Genomic DNA, 20209 nt, shown 5'->3' on the forward strand with positions numbered 1-20209 from the left:
TACAATTTACGTTTCGTTTGTCAACTTGCACTTATGGGCTTTGCAACATTCTTCGATCTTGATACCGTGGCCCTTTTGTGGAGCAAGACTCTTAAATTAGCTTTTGTTGGGCATGTTGAGAATGGTCTCTACGTGGTTAACTTCTCGGAGCGACCACTACAACAAGAACCCCCCCCCTTTAGCAATGCATCGTTGCGTTGCCTCATGTCCATATATGTGTTGCTAAGGTCTACACCAACGGATTAGTATCCGTTGCCGTAGGTGGCGTTGGAAGGGTCTATAACAACACATATACTTGTGTCGGTAATCGGCGTTTAAAAGCGTTGCAACATAGCAACATATATAGCTACAGCCAAACAACACTTCATATACGTTGTTGATTATCCTACACAAACTAATTTTCACATTACAAATTAGTGCAGCGCTTCCATCCATCTATACATAGCTTGAACAATTAATGGTATTTTATATATTATGAACAATAGTGCAAGGAGCAGCAATCCAATAAACAGAAAGATTTCATATATTTAATCAACTCGGTTGCATTACATGGAACACAATCTGAAAAAGATAGTACATGATCTCCTACATATTAAGCATGAAAATGACATTGTATAAGGTAAATCTAAAACTATCTTGTATTAGCCCCATTCTACACCTTTCCTATCAACAACTTAGCCATGCATCATCTTCGTCTTCATCACCCTTCATGCTGGATGACAAGCTTCTCTATGAACTTCCCGAGGATGCCTTCTATGACATTGTTATAGCATGAACGACCACCACCCTGCCCATTGTTCAGTACTGGAACTGACTGGCAGTGCGCCACTACAACAGATTAAATAGACAAAGTGAAAATTCAGCATGAGGAGATGGAAGCCACATGTACCACTTAAATATTCTAGGATTGATTATTTATAGAACGAACGCTCACATCAGTTCAGTGTACTATAAATGACCAAGAAAATCCTTGTCATTCCTTATTCCTAGCAGATGCTCGATTTAATTGTAACAAGAATGTATAACTGTGTACTAGGCGTGCCACTCTGTTAGGCACTCCTATTTTTTCCCTCAACATTTTTCTTCTCTTTTGCCATATGTCGCAAGCGAAACACATATATTAAGATCATATATCCAATATATAGACATTCATGTCGTAATTAACATGGTTCCCTCTTAGTACAAAAAGAGAAGTCTCATCCTAAGATCAAAGATTAGTGACATTAAGGCATCTAGATTATAGTATACACAAAAACTGTAAATTGTATACTGCAATTGGATAGCTGCAAGTAACAGCCCCAAAACTGGGTTATCAATTTTTGAGCTGTTATTCCTTCCTGGCACTCATTTTCAAAATTTTCTCCTGAGTTTGCTGGATGACTCTGAGAAATTTTTGCCATTTCCAACCTTTCAAAACCATGCTATGTCTTTTTCAGTGGGCAAGACCTCATTTGCCTCAGCTCAAACCCTCTCAAACCCTAATTCTAAATTATTGGAATTTAAAGATGGACTTTGTGATTACAAAGGAGCTATCATTTTCCTTGAGCTGTTGATCATCCCATCTGTCCCTGAGAACCTCCTATCCTTGTAAACCTTGCATATGCAAAAATATTGCCAAGTCCCATGCAATATTTTTGAATTATGATTTATTCATTTTCTTGCTTTTCTGAGGGATAAAATCCAAAGGCATATCTAGCCATCTCCAAAATTCATGAGAATTGGTGGAGTTGATATTTATGTCTAACACAAGCTCTGGCAAAGATATTTGCCATAATTAAATATGGAAAAATGTCTTTTCCTATTCAATACCAATATTGCATTTCTGCCACTTCCTAAAGGAACTACTATTTTTATAGCAGGAAAATTCTCACATAAATTGTGGAGCTTGCCCTTGCTATATAATCACAAGTTCCATCCTTGTTCCATGTTCCATAGTTCAAAATTTTGGCACATGATCCAATGCAAGTTTCTGCCTTCTCTGAAATTTTGCAAAGGAAGTGCTTTATTCCTAATTACAATTGAGCTGCAATTTGGTAGGGTGATTAACCTTCATAAATCACACATGAATACCAAAGATGAGCTCAATCCATTCATCTTAGCTCCCTGTGCAATTTTCCAAAGTTTCTGACCAGAATGTAACTTTGTGAAGGAAGTACCTTCATAGAGTTTTCAAATGGGATGAAACTTTTTCATCCTCTCAAGTATTCCAAATCATTAGCCTCCACCTAAATTCAGTTCAATTCATTGAACTATGAGAGCATATGAGCAATTCTTGGTTTCTGTCCAAATTTTCAGTTTGTGAAGCAAGTTTATTTTATCTTGCTCCATTATGGCTGAAAATATTCCTAAGCCTTCTCCTCTCCATACAACCTATCTCCAACCAATTTTGGCTCATTTCATGTAGCCAGTATTTTCTTGGATTTTTCCAAAGTTTCTAGTCAGATCTGATGCTTGTGAAACAAGTACCAATTTGGCAAGTCCATTTGGTATGATCTTTTTGCAGCATCTACATATGACCAAATAAGGAAGCTTTGCCAAGTTTTAGCCCAATCCATCACTCCTAGTGAATACGCTTTCCAAGTCAGAAAACGTATTCCCTGGGCACTTCGGCTCAAAATGCTTTTCCCTGTGCGGAAAACGTATTCGGCCCAAAGGCACGTTCAGTTTTTCCTCCAGGGGCCTGTTTGCTGAAAAAATTTCACCGATAGGTCCCTGAGCTTCAACCCTCCGTATCTTTTTACCAGTAGCTCCAAATTAGGTGATTCCAAAGACCACGTCTTTGTTTTGTCGAGCCCGTTCTGATGGAATCATTTTCACCATGTTTGCACATTCTGAAAATGACCATTTTGCCCTTGCCCGTAAACAGCCCCCTCCAAGAGAGAACTGTTTCCGGCAAATCTTTCCGCGATCGTTCCGCACTTTTTCCGGTGTAATCCTCAACCCCAGGCAAGCCAACCTCTTATCACGAGCCCCGAACTCGCATGTTGACTTTGCTGGCACCTCGCGTGTGTGCTTAGTTGCAGTAGTTTTTGTCTGTTTCGTCTGCCGTTATTTCAGTTGTGATATATGTTAGTACTGCTTGCTTACCTCTCATGATAGCTTTTTCCATGCTAGTTATATTGTTGTTGATAATATCATGCTTCTGTCTAGTTTAGTTCATGCCAGTAGTCTTGATGTTATGATGATTTTGTTGCACCTTCAATAAGCTAGTATCTAGTATTGTTATGTTTCATATGCTATAACTGTTCACTTGAGTAGCTTGATATTTGTTAATGCATTTGTTAGTTGCATGTTCATTGTTGCATTCTTGTTGAATATGCTCATAATATTGATGATGTTGGAGAAGTTAATAATATGACTTAATAACAAACCTCCTCCGCCATCACTGGGATATCATAGTGCCACCAAATCGAGCTTTCTCCAGTGCAACCACATTTACCTTGTGGGAAGGTCCTAGCTGGGTCTAGTGTCATGCCTCTCGCCGGTGCCTCCCGCGAGGGAAGGTTATGGGCGCGCTTACCCTGATCAGGTAGGCGGACATAAGCCTTGTGTGCCCGGGTTTGGTTTTGAGCTCATGTCCTCGTTTGGGACCGTTTTTCCACGACGGTGGCCGTCGGTACCTTTGGTAGGTATGGGGCCACCCAGGACCGAACCCTTAAGGGGTGTTGGTCGGAGTGGCCGGGAGGGCGTCATGGCAGTAGATCGGTTTTGTCGGAATGCTTTGGTCCGCGTGTATGGGAGTGCGAGACTAGGGTTCCGTGTGTGGGTAAAGTGCGCTACCTCTGCAGAGTGTATTCAATCTATCGATAGCCGCGTCCTCGGTCATGGGTACAGGTTCGTAGTAGGTCACACTATCGGGTCTCGGTCGAAATGGAGGATAAATCAACTAATAAATTATGTGATAACTAATGTGATGGCTTGGACTATGAAATAATCGTGAGAAGTCACGATGATGTGTTGATATGACCCCGAGACGAGGTCTCGGTAAGTCATGATTGTGCTCCGAGGAGCCGTGGCAGAGTAAGTGATTGTGGCATAAGGTTATTACAACATGTCTTCATGGGAGGTAACTGGTAGTTTATTTTCAGCATAGTTTCATGATGCCATGCCCTGTTTTGATATGCTATGCTTTGCTGTTGTTATGATAGAAGTAAGTTTGATATGCCATCATAGTTGATGCTATGATGTTGTTCATGCCTAGTTTGAATTATGATTCTAGTTAATATCATGCCATGCTTAGAAGTTGTGTTGATGTAGACTGTTGCATATGCTTGGTTCTTGCTTTGTCTTCTGTTTGTTTGGATGCTATGTATTTGGTTGTCTTGCAAGTACATTCAATGTACTGACCTGGCGTGTCATGCCAGTTTTGTAGGTCGTTCGCTTGTTCCGTCGTGCTAGGTCGTAATCATGCCAGTCCTGTGCGTTATGGAGCCCAGCCTTAATAAGACGCTGCCAAACCAAGACTTCCGCCGCCATTTATATGGACTTCCGCTGCCATGTAAATAGCCTTAGGGCTATGCCAGAAAATTGTATTCATCAATGATGTAATCTTATACACATGTATTTGATGAATATTATTGTACCTGGAATGCTGTATCATGGACCTGTCGTGCGTCAGGCGTAATCCCGGGCTGACGTGCGAAGGCCCCCTGCTCCATGCGGATCAGGGTGCCACAGGAGATGGTATCAGAGCAGCCAGGCTGGCATAGGTTATCCTAGCATTAGATCACCGCTACCATCAACCCATAATGACCCTAAGGGATTTGACCCATCCCTGGCATCCGTCATGGCCACTGTTAATCTACAGGTGGCGCAGTCGGGACCAACACGTCCTTACCCCGCTGTCCCCGCCTAGTTATACGTGGATTGAATAGCAACCCTATCCTTTCTGGTCGGCCGCACCGCGTACCCTTCACCATTAAGGAAAAGGGGCCACACCATGCGGGCATGTCCCGCATAGCCGCCTATAAAATCCCCCTTTCTGCTAGCCGTATCGCTCACCCCTCAGTCAGCCATGTCCCTGCAGAAAAGCTTAGCTAGTAGCTCCCCAGCCATGACTAGCACCTTCAAAGCTCCCAAGTTTTACACCTGCACCTTTGCCGTCAACCACCCTGGCTTCCCACCCCTTCTTACCGAGATGCTCACCAAAGCCTTTGGCTATAAGGCTAGCCCCGATTACCTGGTGTTCCAATCGACGGCCGTCCCTCACCTTCACCGCTATGATGCAAGAGTGCGCATCAGCCTAGGTCCCGCAGTAGATGGCTAGCCTTTGGTTTTTCAGGGTAGAGCCACGCCTACCTCTGATTTAGCCATTCAGGCCGCTGCTGTGGAAGCTATCCTATACCTCTAAACCAAGATCCCGCAAGTGGCAGAGAGGCGGGAGTTCTGCTTTTTCCCCGTGGTGACAGAAGCAGGAATTCAGTCTTCTCCCACTATCCAAGGAGATGACCCCGCAATCGCTCGCCTGGTGCAATATATCACTGCCCAGGGGATGATGATTTCTAAGATGCTCGCCGAATTTAGAACCCTGGACGACGATGCGGTACGAGTTGTTAAGGAAGCTTACCATGAGGCTCGTAAATTCGCATCTCAAGCCGTTCACCCCATGCCATCCGAACCAGTGCTACCCTCTTAGCCTGTGTTGTGGCCTAGACCCAACATCATCACCCTCGACAAGTCTCTTTTCTGGATCCATCAGCAGCATCTGCTTGGATCAATTTTAGCCACACCTCCAGCAGTCGAACCCCAACCCATAGTAGTGTCGGACGTTGAAGATGGAGATTGGCTCAGTCTTTGTCCTCCCGGAGAGCCCCAGCAAGGCCAGTCCTCTGCATGACCTCAGTCACGCAGTGAGATGACTCTGCGAGTAGGTCAGTCAGTCGGTTCATCTCCGATATGAGGATAGAACTATGTATCCTGGAGTGAGTAGTTTCGTTTAGCGCGTAGAGCGTTCGTGCTTTGTTGTACTGTTTGTAACCCGTAATGTGTTTGTGTATGCTTGCTTGCTTTTGAATTTTTGTGCTTGTTTTTGTTTGTCTCTCCGTCAAACAGAGATGTTTGACAGGGTTGGCAATGTGTGCTAACGAGATTTTAATCAGTAGATCACATACACTAAATAACATTGGCTCGTCCCAAGTCTTTAATAAAATGCGCGCTGGTGTAGGTATATGTATGCCAGGAGTACATATACCCACTAGCATTAAAACACCTTAGTATTATTTGTCTGATGTGTTTTTCATTGCATGTTTATTGCACCTGTGTGTTGTTAGTTTAGACTGCATTGCATACTGCACACATACCCGGTTCACCCACGAGTGCATTTAGGGCAGTACTCGGGGAAAACGCAAAGTCACATCCCTATCTCTATCTGTGCATACCCCGTGTGCCAGATTTTCCAAACACAGCGCCTCGAAGAGGCATTTTCATTTGGCCATTTCTCGTCCCTAATTCTTTTTCGTTAACCCAATTGCATTTTAGGAGAAACGTTGCCAGCTTTATTTCACTCGATCTAGTACAACCCCCCGATACATATTTCAACTCCGCCTCTACCCTGACACCTACATTTCGTGGAGCAATCCGCGAAATTTTCCCGTGTCCTAGTCTGATTCCTGAGCTGGCACATCCCCCTCACCCGCATCCGAACCAAACCATCACCACCGTCACCGCCTTGAGTGGCGCAGGTAGATCGCCACCACCGTTCCACCGCAGCACGCGATTACTCCGCCGGCGCAACACGATGGAGGATCAAGCGTGGCAGAGGACCACCCCGTGCACCATCTTCTTCCACACCTCGAGCCACCGCAGCTGGCCGCGCGTTGCCTCGAGCTCGCTCATACATGATGATCATCAGCAGGATGATCGACGAGCCAATCAGAGTGCCCAGCAGTGCAGCTAGGAACCACCGCAACGCCACCAGGAACACAACCTCGCCGAAGGAGCTCGGCTCGATTTCGTCCAAACCGAATAGGTAGTAGAGCGGCATTGTGTTTGTGCATTGGAGGAGAGTCGCGCTGCCGTTTTTATAGCCCAACTCCGGTGTACGATGAGCGAGGTCCAGGAAAACCGCTCGTCGCTCGATCACTGGCGTCCAGGAGGCGAATCCGCGAGCAGTACCGACATGGTGCTGGCCCGCGACATGAGTGCTCGCTGCACCAGTGTCGTGCACGCCGCGCACTACGACACTAGGGTCCTCATCGCCCTAGGAGCTAGATGCGCGCTGCGCCAAGCCACACGCGGAGCAGCATCATAGGAGAAGCAACTAGCCGGAGGTAGAAGGAGCCTGCCAGTGGGCCCTGGACCCACGTGTCAGCAGGTGAAACCACTGTTCATTGGGGTGCATCCAGCATTTTTCGGGAGTCTGATCTCGAGTGCCCGTACCCGTGGATATAACCGTGTTTGCCCATATCTCTCCCTGGGTGTACCACTTATCGGTGCCCCAACTCGTTCGAATCCGACCAAAGGGTTAAAATTAACCCCGAGGCTTTTCCCCGGAGTAGTTATCTTTGCAATTGTGCTGTAACCCTAGGAATCTCGAGGACGAGATTCTTTTTAAGGGCGGAAGGTTTGTAACAGCCCCAAAATTGGGTTATCAATTTTTGAGTTGTTATTCCTTCCTGGCACTCATTTTCAAAATTTTCTCCTGAGTTTGCTGGATGACTCTGAGAAATTTTTGCCATTTCCAACCTTTCAAAACCTTGCTCATGTCTTTTTCAGTGGGCAAGACCTCATTTGCCTCAGCTCAAACCCTCTCAAACCCTAATTCCAAATTGTTGGAATTTAAAGATGGCCTTTGTGATTACAAAGGAGCTATCATTTTCCTTGATCTGTTGATCATCCCATCTGTTCCCTGAGAACCTCCTATCCTTGTAAACCTTGGATATGCAAAAATATTGCCAAGTCCCATGCAATATTTTTGAATTATGATTTATTCCTTTTCTTGCCTTTCCGAGGGATAAAATTCAAAGGCATATCTAGCCATCTCCAAGATTCATGAGAATTGGTGGAGTTGATATTTATGTCTAATCCAAGCTATGGCAAAGATATTGGCCATAATTAAATATGGAAAAATGCCTTTTACTATTTAATACCAATATTGCATTTCTGCCACTTCCTAAAGGAACTACTATTTTTATAGTAGGGAAAATTCTCACATAAATTGTGGAGCTTGCCCTTGCTATATAATCACAAGTTCCATCCTTGTTCCATGTTCCATAGTTCAAAATTTTGGCACATGATCCAATGCAAGTTTCTGCCTTCTCTGAAATTTTGCAAAGGAAGTGCTTTATTCCTAATTCCAATTGAGCTGCAATTTGGTAGGGTGATTAACCTTCATAAATCACACATGAATACCAAAGATGAGCTCAATCCATTCATCTTAGCTCCCTATGCCATTTTCCAAAGTTTCTGACCAGAATGTAACTTTGTGAAGGAAGTACCTTCATAGAGTTTTCAAATGGGATGAAACTTTTTCATCCTCTCAAGTATTCCAAATCATTAGCCTCCACCTAAATTCAGTTCAATTCATTGAACTATGTGAACATAGGAGCAATTCTTGGTTTCTGTCCAAATTTTCAGTTTGTGAAGCAAGTCTATTTTATCTTGCTCCATTATGGCTGAAAATATTCCTAAGCCTTCTCCTCTCCATACAACCTATCTCCAACCAATTTTGGCTCATTTCATGTAGCCAGTATTTTCCTGGATTTTTCCAAATTTCTGGTGAGATCTGATGCTTGTGAAACAAGTACCAATTTGGCAAGTCCATTTGGTATGATATTTTTGCAGCATCTACATATGACCAAATAAGGAAGCTTTGCCAAGTTTTAGCCCAATCCATCACTCCTAGTGAGTGCTTCTTCATCATTTGCTTTCTGGGTCAGATTTGGCATTTGAACTGCAGCTATGCTAAATCCTTGCCCAAATCCCTTCCAACTTTCCAGGACCGTAGTCCTTGCTATACTAAACCTCCTAGACGACCAGTTTTGCCCTTAACCTTTCTGTGTTGATCGCCAGGATGTTGCCAAGTTTGCAACAGCAAACTTGTCGAGCCTGTTTCCCTCTGCTCACTACACCTTTGCTCGTTCCATCACTTCAGTCTTAATGAGCGTTGGAGGGACTACGCTGTAGACATCATTTGGCACCAAGTAGACGACCAGATTATGCGTTGTCGGTGGTGACCACGGGCAGTGCCAGCCAAATCGGTGGTCTAGCCACTGCTGGCCACAGTAGTGCATCTCCGGCTAGCTCTGGCTTGTCCAAGCTTGTCAACCAGCTCAGCCTCATCGTCGCCGTGCGCCTTGGCCCGTTTCCCCCTTCGTTTGCTTCCTCGTTGAGCCATCGCCGTCGCTGAGCACAGTGCACGCCCGTGCACCGTCGTCTTCCTCGTTCTTGTCCCCTTCTCCCTCTCATCCGCGAGCGCCCCTCGTCTCCGTGAGCCCCTGCGCGTCGTCCGCATCCCCCTCGTCGTGTCACCATCGTTTCCCGTGGCCTTTGGCCGTGCATGCATGTCGCCGGCGCGCGGACACGTAGCCGTGCCGCGTGTCACCTCCTCCCCTCCCCTAGAGCACATCCCCGCGGCTATTTAAGCCCGTCCCGAGCTCCCTCGCAGTCCTCAAGCCTCCCCAAGCACTTCACTCGTCCCCGGAGTCGCTCTCCGATCCCCACCATCGCCATGGCCGCAGTTTCAGGCTCTGCTCGATCTCGGCAATGCCGTGCCCCCCTCGCCGTTCCACCACCACCTATGCGTTCCCCGAGGTCCGGCGCACCTCCCCGTAGCCTTGCCCACCTAGTTCCCCCACCGGAGCCCCCTGTTCGCTGGAGTCCGAAGACCACCTCTGCCGCGAGCCCTGCTGCTCCTTCTCCCGTGCTCCTCGCCGGCAACGGACACCACCACGGGATGCGCCTCTTGCTCCTGAGCTCGTGGATAGGTCGGCCGTCGTCTGAGGCGGCCGGAGCCGCCGGCAATCGCAGTGGAGGCGGGCGTCTCCCTCGGCCAGGCGCGCGTACGCGCAGGAGGAAGAAGCCAGGCCAGGCGGGCCCCACCTTACGGGACCCACCTGTCGGTGAGAGGAAGGCGTGGCCCCGCTAATCACGTCGAATAAGTGGACGCGCCCGCCCGCGGAAGCCATTTCCCTACTCTGGAAACGTATTCCTCGTGAATACGCTTTCCAAGTCAGAAAACGTATTCCCTGGGCACTTCGGCTCAAAATGCGTTTCCCTGTGCGGAAAACGTATTCGGCCCAAAGGCACGTTCAGTTTTTCCTCCAGGGGCCTGTTTGCTGAAAAAATTTCACCGATAGGTCCTTGAGCTTCAACCCTCCGTATCTTTTTACCCGTAGCTCCAAATCAGGTGATTTCAAAGCCCACGTCTTCGTTTCGTCGAGCCCGTTCTGATGGAATCATTTTCACCATGTTTGCACATTCTAAAAGTGACCATTTTTCCCTTTCCCGTAAACAGCCCCCTCCGAGAGAGAACTGTTTCCGACAAATCTTTCCGCGATCGTTCGCACTTTTTTCGGAGTAATCCTCGACCCCAGGCAAGCCAACCTCTTATCATGAGCCCCAAACTCGCATGTTGAATTTGCTGGTACCTCGCGTGTGTGCTTAGTTGCAGTAGTTTTTGTCTGTTTCGTCTGCCGTTATTTCAGTTGTGATATATGTTAGTACTGCTTGCTTACCTCTCATGATAGCTTTTGCCATGCTAGTTATATTGTTGTTGATAATATCATGCCTCTGTCTAGTTTAGTTCATGCCAGTAGTCTTGATGTTATGATGATTTTGTTGCACCTTCAATAAGCTAGTATCTAGTATTGTTATGTTTCATATGCTATAACTGTTCACTGGAGTAGCTTGATATTTGTTAATGCATTTGTTAGTTGCATGTTCATTGTTGCATTCTTGTTTAATATGCTCATAATGTTGATGATGGTGGAGAAGTTAATAATATGACTTAATAACAAACCTCCTCCGCCATCACTGGGATATCATAGTGCCACCAAATCGAGCTTTCTCCAGTGCAACCACATTTACCTTGTCGGAAGGTCCTAGCTGGGTCTATTGTCATGCCTCTCGCCGGTGCCTCCCGCGAGGGAAGGTTATGGGCACGCTTACCCTGATCAGGCAGGTGGACATAAGCCTTGTGTGCCCGGGTTTGGTTTTGAGCTCATGTCCCCATTTGGGACCGTTTTGCCACGACGGTGGCCGTTGGTACCTTTGGTAGGTACGGGGCCACCCAGGACCGAACCCTTAATGGGTGTTGGTCGGAGTGGCCGGGAGGGCGTCATGGCAGTAGATCAGTTTTGTCGGAACGCTTTGGTCCGCACGTATGTGAGCGCGAGACCAGGGTTCCGTAGTGTGGGTAAAGTGCGCTACCTCTGCAGAGTGTATTCAATCTATCGATAGCCGCATCCTCGGTCATGGGCACAGGTTCGTAGTAGGTCACACTATCGGGTCTCGGTCGAAATGGAGGATAAATCAGCTAATAAATTATGTGATAACTAAGATGTGATAACTAATGTGATGGCTTGGACTATGAAATAATCATGAGAAGTCACGATGATGTGTTGATATGACCCCGAAACGAGGTCTTGGTAAGTCACGATTATGCTCCAAGGAGCCGTGGCAGAGTAAGTGATTGTGGCATAAGGTTATTACAACATGTCTTCATGGGAGGTAACTGGTAGTTTATTTTCAGCATAGTTTCATGATGCCATGCCCCGTTTTGATATGCTATGCTTTGCTGTTGTTATGATAGAAGTAAGTTTGATATGCCATGATAGTTGATGCTATGATGTTGTTCATGCCTAGTTTGAATTATGATTCTAGTTAATATCATGCCATGCTTAGAAGTTGTGTTGATGTAGACTGTTGCATATGCTTGGTTCTTGCTTTGTCTTCTGTTTGTTTGGATGCTATGTATTTGGTTGTCTTGCAAGTACATTCAATGTACTGACCTGGCGTGTCATGCCAGTTTTGTAGGTCGTTCGCTTGTTCCGTCGTGCTAGGTCGTAATCATGCCAGTCCTGTGCGTTATGGAGCCCAGCCTTAATAAGACGCTGCCAAACCAAGACTTCCGCCGCCATTTATATGGACTTCCGCTGCCATGTAAATAGCCTTAGGGCTATGCCAGAAAATTGTATTCATCAATGATGTAATCTTATACACATGTATTTGATGAATATTATTGTACCTGGAATGCTGTATCATGGACCTGTCGTGCGTCAGGCGTAATCCTGGGCTGACGTGCGAAGGCCTCCTGCTCCATGCGGATCGGGGTGCCACACTGCAAATTTAAGATAGCCACACACACACTGTTATTTTTTGTCCAGCCAACTAAATAAAGAAGAGTAACTTCAACTAACCTCACAAATAGAAAACTTGAACTAAGATAATGGAAACTGATTGTGTCATATTACATTCAGGTGTGCATTTTGTTACACAAAGCTGCTGCAGACCAACAAAAATCCCTGTGCAAGAAATATTGGTGAAATCACCATATTTGAGCATTTTATACTACTAGTCATTAACCCGTGCATTCGCACGTGCTAATGTTTATCTTGTGTGGCATTGTAGGTTTTCACCTCTTAACTTTCTACCTAGAAATCTTTACCAGTAGTCTATAGTTTTGTGCGATGTTTGTTTCTACCTTTTAATGAACCTTTTCATCTAAATTTGCAGTTCAACATCGAACTCGCTACCTATAGTACAATACTCGAGCGATAAAAATAAATAGTTCAAAAGTTTTGACATGACGACTTTCATTTTTAGAACAATATATACCAGGAAATAACTAAATTTTTTTAGGGTGAGGAAATAACTAAATTGATTTTCTTGTAAAACTTAAACTATGGCCTGCTATCTTACTAATAGTAACATTGTAATTGTTCTCACTGTTCACATTACATTCAATTTCTATATGATTTAGATAAAAATAAGCTAAACATCTCCCACAAAAAGGTAACCATATTTTAATATATAATGAAGGGAATTATAATGTTTTGTCTGCCGCTTGAGCATACAGTTCTTTCTTTGTTAGGAAAAAAAAATTGATCCAGAGTCTAAAATAGATGCCCTACAGTATAAGAAATAAGGTTGGGGTTTGAAACATATTGGGTTCTATATAGATCAGTCCAAAGGAACTGACTTGACTCATCCTCATATCTCGACAAACTGTTCTCAAATGGGGTATATCGAAGCATGTACATTAGTAGATTAAAGTATGGTTTGAATAAGCATGGAAAAACATTAACACTGCTATGTAGTGAACGCTCCACAAAAGTTTCAAGCGCACCATACCTTGCATTGCATTGATGCGTTCGCAAGAATTAAAGCATTGCTCTGGTTCCCTGCAAGAGCATGTCTTTGACAGCAAGCTAGAGGCCAACACCTGTAACTACACTGGATTAATCGTACTCAGCCCTTCCTTTAAACTAGCTGCAAGTGTTTCCTTCCCACCCACGTGTGCATCGCACTCGATCGTACTCACCTCCGGTACAACGGACGCCCTTTCCCCTCTAGGCGAATTGCTTCCAGCAGACGAACATGCCACCAGTGAAAATATTCTGAAAGATATAGCCATCTCGTCTCTCCGATTAACACCCCACGCAGATCATTACCTGAAAGATATAGCCATCTCGTCGGTTATGTTTCCTAGGGGACTAATGAAAGATGACAAGCTGCATAAAAAATAATCATACATTGAAATTAATTAATTAGAAGGGAAAACGGTGTGAGCTGTACATATAATGAACATTGTTGTATGTAATGAGATGCATAGACATGAACGATGCATAAGAACCATGTTTCGCATTGTCGCGATTTCAATCAGAGTCATACATGGTGGCAGTACTACGAGACAGGGATAGAGGTACACAAGTAAGCGCTCAGTGTTATGCAGTCTCAGAGACAGGAAGGAAAAGGGAGGGGACAAACTGTCATGTTAGGCATCCTCTGATTAACAAGTGCAGCGACATTGATGTCGTTGCTGGGATGTGGATCAAGATGAGTAATCAAGGTAGCGTCGATTGTCGTCAGATTGGGCGGCAAAGAATTCGCCATGACCTGCCACAGAAAGAACCAAATAGTGTAAGAGAAGAGCGGGTCAGAGGAGGAGAGTCTTGCTGAATCGTCAGCGGCGTCGGAGTCAAGATTGCTGAGGCGGATCAGCACCACCATGGCCGAGCTTGGAGCGGCGCGTGCAGAGACGTAGCGCGGGGCTGTAGGGTGACAAAGCGGATGAGGCGCGGCCGCTGGCGACCTATGGTAACTAGGGTTGCTGTGGCCCGCATGTAGGGGCGCGGAGGAAGTCGCCATGGCGGGGGATCAAGGGGAGGGCAGTGAGGAGTAGCCGTTTCTGTGAGCGGCGGCGCAACAAGCGCCGGAGCAAGCCAGAATCAGAGGTGGCGGCGGCGGCAACGTTGTGGTCACGGAGAGAAGAGATTTGCTTGGCGGCGTGCTTCTTGGACGGAGGAGGTTGAGATAATGTGGAGATTTTTTTCTGTGGATACTGTGAAGGTGGGTACGGGGAGGTTAGCAAATCATGGGAGGTGGGAGGTGGGACATTTTGACCCAACAACGGATAGGTATGTTTCCTTGCTAGCCATGCGTTGTTGTAGGGTTTTTGTTGTTGTAGTGGACCTACTAATACCGCGACTTGCCTAATGGCTAAAGTTGATGTGGGTTGTCTTTGGCATCACTGACTAGCCCATGTCAATATGAGATCTTTGCAAAGTCTTCTCAAGGGAGACCACGTTCGTGGACTAACAAATGTGTGTTTTGCCAAAGACCGTGCTTGCGGTGCTTTTCTTGAAGGAAAGTTACATGAGACGACTCACCGACCCTCAATATCATCTACTCAAAGAGGCCCTTGGAGCTCCTCCACATGGATCTCTTTGGTCCTCCATCTTATGATAGCCTTGGAGGGAGAAAGTATTGCTTGGTGATTATGCATGATTACTCAAGATATAAATGGGTATACTTCTTCAAGAAGAAGAGTGAGACACAACAAACCATCATCGACTTTGCAAATGAAGCTCAACGTCAATATGAAGCAAAGATTTTGTTGATTCAAAGTGACAATGACACCGAGTTCAAGAACTACACCTTGGATGTGTTTTCTTAGTGATGAGGGGATCAAGCATCAATACTCTGCACCATATACCCGTCAACAAAATGGTGTAGCGGAGAGGAAGAACCGGACGTTGATGGACGCGGCAAGGACCCTGATGGCAGAATTCAAATCTCCATACAACTTTTGGGCCGAAGCCATCAACACCGCATGTCATGCATCCAATCGGCTCTACCTCCGCAAAGGCTTGAACAAGACTCCGTATGAGATACTTACCGGTAACAAGCCCAACCTCAAGTACTTCTGAGTGTTCGGTTTTAAGTGTTTCATCCTCAACAATGGTGTTCGTTTATCTAAATTTGAACCTAGATCTTAAGAGGGCATATTTGTTGGTTGTGCTACAAACTCGCATGCTTACTGTGTCCTCAACAAGTCCACCGTACTCATTGAGGAGACATGTAACATGGAGTTTGATGAAAATAATGGCTCCCAAGTGGAGCAAAGTGGTATTTGTGATGTAGGTGATGAAATTCCTCCTCAAGCCATAAGAAGAATGGGGATTGGTCAAATACTCCCCATTGAGGAACCCCTTGTGGCCGAAGGAGAAGGACAATGCTCTACTCATGTGGAGCCATCACCGACACTAGATCCACACGCTTCCAAAGAACAAGTGAAGGCCCTCAACCAAGTGAACAAGATCAAGGGCAAGATCAAACCCATGATGATGGTGATCCACCAAGTGATGCTCAAGATCAAGTTCATGACTCCGAGCAAGCTCAAGATCAAGAGAAAGCTCAAGACGGTGCTCAAGATGATCAAGATGACGATCCTCAAATTCCTATTGAGGAGCTATTGGAGCACCGAGCCGCCAAAGTTGCTTCCAATCTCAAGCACCAACAACATGTCATGGAGAATGTGCTTGGAAGCTTAATAAAAAGGGTAACCATTCGTAGACAATTAACAAACTTTCGTGAGCATCATGCATTTGTTTCTTGTATTGAACCCCAAAAGGTACATGAGGCGCTCGAGGATCTGGATTGGCTTGAAGCCATGCATGATGAATTCAACAACTTCGAGCGCAACAAGGTGTGGCAATTGGTGCCAAGAACAAAGGAGAATCATAATATCATCGGGACCAAATGGATCTTCAAGAACAAGCAAGATGTGAATGGTGTAGTCACTCGCAATAAGGCAAGATTGGTAGCACAAGGCTACTCCCAAGTCGAGGGTATCGACTACGGTGAAACATTTGCTCCCGTTGCTCACCTTGAATCTATTTGCATGTTGCTTGCATATGCATCTCATCATGATTTCAAATTACAACAAATGGATGTGAAAAGTGCATTTCTTAATGGTCCTCTTAATGAGTTGGTATATGTCAAACAACCCCCGGGGTTCGAGGATCCTAAGTTCCCCAATTGTGTATACAAACTCAATAAGGCACTCTATGGCCTTAAACAAGCCCCACGTGTGTGGTATGAGCACCTTACCGAGTTGTTGCAAGACCGTGGCTTTGAAATTGGGAAAATAGATCCCACTCTTTTTACAAAGAGGGTTAAAGGGGACTTGTTCATATGCCAACTATATGTTAATGATATTATTTTTGGTTCTCCTAACAAAGCTTTCAATGATGAGTTTGCCGCACTCATGACCGAGAAGTTTGAGATGTCTATGATGGGGGAGCTGAAGTTCTTTCTTGGGTTCGAAGTCAAGCAAAGATGAGAAGGGACTTTCATCAATCAAGCCAAAGATACCGAAGACATGCTCAAGAGATTCAAGCTAGATGATGTCAAGCCGACTACGACTCCAATGCCAACCAAATGCAAGCTTGACATTGATCCCAATGGTAAAGCGGTGGATCAAAAGGTATGTCACTCCATGATTGGATACTTGCTTTACCTTTGTGCATCTAGACCGGATATTATGTTGAGTATGGGAATGTGTGCAAGGTTCCAATCCGCACCTAAGGAAAGTCACTATGTGGCGGTCAAGCGAATCTTTCGATATTTAGCTCATACCCCAAACTTTGGCCTATCGTACCCCAAAGGAGCAAGCTTTGATCTCATGGGATATTCGGACTCGGATTGGGCGGGAGACATTGTGGAGAGGAAGTCAACTTCTGGAGGGTGCCAACTACTTGGCCGCTCTTTGGTGAGTTGGTACTCAAAGAAACAAAATTGTGTGTCTCTCTCCACTACCGAGGCCGAGTATGTAGCCGCCGCAAGTTGTTGTGCACAATTGCTATGGATGAGGCAAACTTTAAAGAATTACGGTGTCACTTGTGACAAAGTGCCTCTTCTATGTGACAATGAAAGTGCCATAAGGATCTCCTACAATCCGGTGAAACATAGCAAGATGAAGCATATTGAGATTCGTCATCATTTCATCCGGGATCACATCAAGCGTAGGGAGATTGAGATCATCTACATCAACACTCAAGAGAAACTAGCGGATATTTTCACGAAGCCTTTGGATGAAGCAAGATTCCGCGAGTTAAGGCATGAGCTAAATATCATTGATTTGAGCAATGTGACTTGAATCTAGGCACACCCCACCACGTTCATCATATTACCTTTTTCTAGATGTAGGCATGGACATAGGGGGAGTGTTGTTCTCTCAATGAACTCTCCCTCCCCCCATTATGCATAGATTGATCAAGTCCTTCACATTAGCCATTCTTGATGATACTTGTGCTTCAAAGATGAGTTTTGGCCATGGGCCCAAGGTTAAAATATTCACAGTGCCATACCAAGTAACTCAAACTTAGGTGACCTCGGTCACTGCCCTCTCTTTGAGAGGGTTGGCTCCGTTTGGTTTGAGGTGTGCTTTCGTTTCTTTGGCTTTCGGTTGTTGGACTACTCCAAGTGTGCTCTCCTTTTGTTGTTTTTGACCTTGGAGTACTCCTTTCCATTTGATGTGTTTTCTTGTCTCCAACCTAAGCCTTCCCTTCCTCAAACCTCTTAGAATTGCATAAGCCCATTTCCCCTTTTTGATCCATTGCAGTTTTCTGGCAGCAAGCGGTACTACCGCTGGCAGGCACGGTACTACCGCTGAAGCAGTACTACCATGCAGGTCTACGGTATTACTGTTGAGTGTAGTGTGCTGACCCCCTGTCGAAAGTACTAGGGCGGTACTACCGCTGTGGGGCATGGTACTACCACTGACCCTAGCGGTACTACCGCTACGGGGACCCGCGAGGGGGTTAAGTGCTGGGCACGAGGAGTTCTAACTCCCTCATACCCATTCACTTCCTCTCCTCCCCCTGTGTTCTCTCTCTCAGGCGACCCACAATTGCTCTGGAGGCTGGCTCCAGCCCTCGGAATCCATGTCGTCTTCTCCACTTCCGACTGGTGGGATCGATCCCCACATTCTCCTCTTGCCATGGATATCGGTATTGCTCTCGTTTTCCTCTCCTACAATTCTATTTTTTGAATCTTGGTTCTAGGGAAATGCATGTGGTATTTGTAGATTTTTGGCTAAATCTAGGCATGAGTAGGATGCGGGATGACTGCTAAATAGGACTATAGTAGTCTTTGCCAAGATTTTGCACTTCTATGTCACCGGTAGTACCGGATCCACACTGCGGAAGTTATCCTGTCGAGTGGGCGGTGCTATCGCTGGGACACGACCGGTACTACCGCTTGCAGCGGTACTATCGCTTACCCTTCGGCGGCACTACCGCTGCTGGGCATGACACTACCACTGTGATCTGGATTTTCAAAAAAATTGCACTTACTTCTATTCTCATATTATGTCCCTTGGCTAATGCAATGGCTTTAGACCTGCTTTTCCCTTGCTCTGTGTTTGTGGGTTCCAGGTGATGGTAGCTCCATTCATCATGCTCGTCGCAAGAACCCAAAGCGTTCGAGTGGTTCCAAGCGCTACCGTACCGCAGATGGTACTCCTGCCAGTTCGAGTGGTCCTCCCAGGCAAAATGTGAAGACGACAGCCAATAAGCAGAAGGAGAAGGAGAAGTACACCCCTCCTGATGAGATGACTGCAAAGGATTTTGAGATGTTCCGCATTCGCAATCCATATCGCCATCCTTAGGATGAGGCTCTTGTTGGTCGTCCCTTCTAGACCAAGGAGCAATCGTTGATCTACCTTGACATTGTGAAGGCCAAGAAGAACTTTTTTGTGTCCATCACTTCTATTGATGTCTCTCGGATGGAGAAGGATCTGTTGTACTTTGGAGAGGCTCTGGCTCTTTGTCAACAGTGGGGATTCATTCCCTTCATCTCATACAACAAGGACTAGGATCTAGAGATCGTGGCTCAATTCTATGCCACGGTTCACTTTCATGCAAATGAGGAGAGATCTGTGACATGGATGACCGGTGGGAGGAGATTCAAGGTTGATTGGAAGGACTTCATGGATTGTTTGGGCATTGTTGATGAGGGAGAAGACAACCCAGTTGGTCTTCGGCCACACAAGGACTGACCTCCCACACACAAGTCAAAGCTTATCTGTTACTCCATGACAGTGAAGACTCTCAAGGGGACTCGCAGGGAGCTCATTCCATTTTTGGACATCATGCATCGTATATTTCGCAACACTCTGTTCCCTCGCATTGGGAATCTGGATCAGGTGCACTCTTACTTGATGGATCTTCTTTTAATGTGCATCAAGGAGAAGGGAAGGTCATCTACTTTGGACATCTCCCACTTCATGTGGCGTGAGCTCCGTTCTTCCATGCTTTGATCGGAAGGTGCCCATCTATGGCCCGTATCTGTTTAAGCTGATTGAGGATAAGTGGGCTATTGAGTTTCCAGGGGTGGCTCTTCCTTATGAGTATATGGTATCTCATCCAGTCCTGAACCTGCACCAAAAGGATAACTGGGGCCGTGCCTTCTTCCGCCGGTGAGGAGATTGCCCCCACTGACTTTGATGATGAGTCAGAGTTCGATTATGAGTTTGTTCCTTCTCCAGAGAAGGTGCCATCTTGGTTATCTAAGCTCAAGTCGAAGATGAAGAGGCTTTTTTGCATGGAGTCCAAGGGTCAGTACAGGGCTCATGTGGCTCAGAAGGCTGCTCGCACTTGCCATAGGAACATGATGAGGGCCCTGGGTCAGGAAATTACTAGTGGCTCTGAGGAGCGGATCATGGATGAGGAGAACTATATCTCGCAGCATTGCAAGTGGTCAGAGT

At 45.8% G+C, this 20209-nt stretch overlaps 1 long non-coding RNA gene across 9 annotated transcripts; it reads right to left on the reverse strand.

Annotated features, from left to right (window-relative positions):
- Positions 1-505: 505 nt before the first annotated feature.
- Positions 506-14583, reverse strand: LOC123164890 (uncharacterized). Of its 9 annotated transcripts, none has more exons than XR_006482705.1 (8): positions 14164-14583; positions 13927-14055; positions 13481-13610; positions 13291-13381; positions 12185-12277; positions 4584-12115; positions 4348-4514; positions 506-828 (listed from the first exon to the last, which is right to left on the reverse strand). It is a non-coding gene; the product is annotated as an uncharacterized lncRNA (long non-coding RNA). The 9 variants fall into 9 exon arrangements; XR_006482706.1 differs by having other exon boundaries at positions 13291-13387; XR_006482711.1 differs by adding an exon at positions 12357-12461 and having other exon boundaries at positions 13927-14583.
- Between the last annotated feature and the right edge of the window lie 5626 nt (positions 14584-20209).

This window comes from Triticum aestivum, chromosome 7D, assembly GCF_018294505.1.
Source record: "Triticum aestivum cultivar Chinese Spring chromosome 7D, IWGSC CS RefSeq v2.1, whole genome shotgun sequence".
NCBI classification, from domain to species: Eukaryota; Viridiplantae; Streptophyta; class Magnoliopsida; order Poales; family Poaceae; genus Triticum; species Triticum aestivum.